Here is a 3,202-nt window from a genome sequence, read left to right as displayed (position 1 = left end):
CGGCAAATCAAATTTGTTCCATATGTACATAATATAGATATGATAGACTGAAAAAAAATTTATCACTGCGCGTATTAAAATAGCTGACGTTCGTGCCAATGCAATATTGTGGAACATTGTTTACATTGACTGAAATTTAATGTCCCTGAAAAATACGTAATAATGTAGAAATTTCTCATATATTGCGCGCTCCTTTATACTTTGTAAATAAGAGCCTGAAAATACTAGTGAATAACTTATATGAATGTCACAAAAACGAATTGTATAATATGGGATGTTCCAATGAGGTATTGTATATTTTGATGAAATAGGAATAGAGATTCGTAATGTGTCGCTAAAATGTACAGACTTTTGGGACATTCTGTATATTTTACATATATATATATATCATTTAAACAGTTCTAGCTTAATGTATTATGCCATGTAAATACAATATATATATGTATATGTATACATATATATCAATATAACATTGTCAACTAATAATTTATACTTCGCTTCAAGCTACATATGTGGCAGGCGCCATCATTTAAATAACATGCATTCACGCGTGCATCATTCTTATAATAATTAATCTCTCTCTCTCTCTCTCTCTCTCTCTCTCTCTCTCTCTCTCTCTCTCTCCTCCGCTTCTTTTTTCCCTCCCCTTCTTTCTCACTCATATACATACACATACAAACACCACACATAAAACATAACGAGAAACATTCAAAACATCTAAAGGATGTCTGAAATGTTAAGAGATGTCCTTTGAGATGTAACTTCTCAGATATTCAAACAAAAAGTCCAAGACGTTCAAGAGAAAAATGCCTGAAAAATTTAAAAACTTTTCTTTTTAGAACTTATATTACTTATATTACTTATTTTAGAACTTAAATTTTCAGACTTTTTTAGGAGCCCATCAAGACTTTATGTTACCAGTTTGACTAAAAAGTAAGGCAATAAATTGTTTACAGACGTCCCTTAGATATCTTTTAAATTTCGCGTTCCCGGACATTCCCACGCACACGCAAGCGTCATATACCGTATAATAACATGAAACATAGTCTCACTCGGTTTAAACGGCTCTCGAAGACTAAAGACTTCCAAAATGGATCACAGTCTGTCTCTGCACACGTCGAGATTCCGCCAAACTTTCAAATAGAAACGACAACGTAATAAAACAACCATCTCCATCGCGCTTTCGTCGCGATAAAACAGCTTCTCTACGACGTTCCTGAGAATATTCGAAAATATTTGCATTTTTTTTTTTTTTATAAAACCCAACAGTTCTGCAATTCTTTAATTATACACGAGTTCGTATTTCAAAATTAATTCTATAAAATTATAACTTAAATATACAATAAATTATCACTTGTCCAACGCGAATATTAAATTAAAAATACATTCCATTATTTCCTTTTTATCGATTCATATTTTTGAAACGTATAAATAAATATATATATTAAATGTATACGTAAGTACATATCTGTAAAAAACGTAAAATTAATAAAATTGCTGTCCTCCCATATTAATACAGGGAACGCGATTGCATTCTGACAAGAGACTACTGAACACTGGAGATACTTGCGAGGAATTTATTATCAATTTATGATGGAACGTGTCTCATATATTTACACGAGCGAATTTCGTCTCTCGGATTGAAAACTGAAGTATATCGACTGGACGCAATTTCATTTCTTTTTCTTGACAAATGCGGATGCGTCAATCACGCGGATACACAATGGATTCTCACTTATTCTGTTTTTATTTCTAATTTAACGATTAACTTTATATGAAGAAAAGTGATGATATATCAAGAGGATTACATGGAGAATGAAGATCAGTCGATTTGTTTACGTTTATCGTACACCAATTTGTCATTCGAGATCTGTATGTTAAGGCTATGCGAAAAAATACATTATTTCGTGAATTAATATTTGTAAAATCACGATAATCAAAACAACTAAAATCAATGGCTGCGTCCAGCAAAGAAAACTGATCAGTAAGCGCTCAGTATTTCTTTGATATGATTGCTTCTTGTCTTTAGTTCTTTGTTAGAACCAATTATATTAAAGTGTAGGAACCAATCATATTAAAGAATCATCGAGCATTTATTATTGATCAGTTTTATCTGTTGCATGCAGCTAATATCATTCCATGTTTTTTGTGATATTTTTCTATTTGTTCTAAAAATTAATACCTCGGAGTTAGCATTTATAAAAAAAAAATCAATATATGTAATACTTGATACATTACAAAAAAAAGGTTTAATTATATAAGGTGAACTTGCAGTTCGTTTAACGACATATAATCGTCTGTTATAATTTTTAAGAGACATCATCATTAAACATATTATTACAAATCTCAATAAATCGGTTTTTAAAAAATAATCCTCTGGCGATTATACCTTACGACTTCGAGTTTCAGGAAATAGTGATAGTCGAAAAGTTTTTCAGATGTAATCATTCAGTTTCTTAAAGTGCAAACGTTTCAATAACATTCCTTATTATACATATATGAATTGTATTCATTAAATAATCGGTATAGATTCCTTTATTGTGAATCTATAATGTCAAAAATGGTCACAGTATCGTCGCGTGTTCCAAATCTGTGTATATAGGAATTAATATAAATATTAATATAACAGATAAATGTGCTTACAATCAGTCAAACATTAATTCACGCTCGGAAGATTGCATTTTTTTGGTCGCTTCGTAGATAATTGCATAGTTTCTTAATCATTCTCTTCAGTTGATATTAACTGATATGCCGGAGGGATAAAACATTGTCGATCGGAATTATAATGATGTATACGGAATAATTGTTTGAACATTAAATATCGCCGTATATATATTTCCGTATTCTCGCTCTCGCACGTTTATATTTCCGTACTGCAAAAATCCTTTATCAAAAAACGTGGCGGCGGTCACTCGTAAAAAAGGCAACAATGATAACGATCGCAATAGAAATGGAAAAGTCCTCGACAACTTTCCCTGCGATTAATAACTTCTCTAATGGCAGTTATTTATCACTCATCTCCCTAAATCGGCTAAATTCGCGGAGACTAATTAAGTCTAGTCTTTGACGTTTTTCTCTCAAGATCTAAGCTAATCCAATAAATATGGAAGAAATAAATATCTCTAAGCTCTAGTGCCATCTTTACTCGACGATTCATCATCGCCTCGATAGGCCCGGCCGAAAAAAAGCATAATTTAAGACT

Source organism: Atta colombica, unplaced genomic scaffold (assembly GCF_001594045.1).
Source record: "Atta colombica isolate Treedump-2 unplaced genomic scaffold, Acol1.0 scaffold133, whole genome shotgun sequence".
Classification (NCBI taxonomy): domain Eukaryota; kingdom Metazoa; phylum Arthropoda; class Insecta; order Hymenoptera; family Formicidae; genus Atta; species Atta colombica.
The sequence above is the reverse complement of the archived record's forward strand: the minus strand, read 5'-3'. Positions refer to the sequence as shown.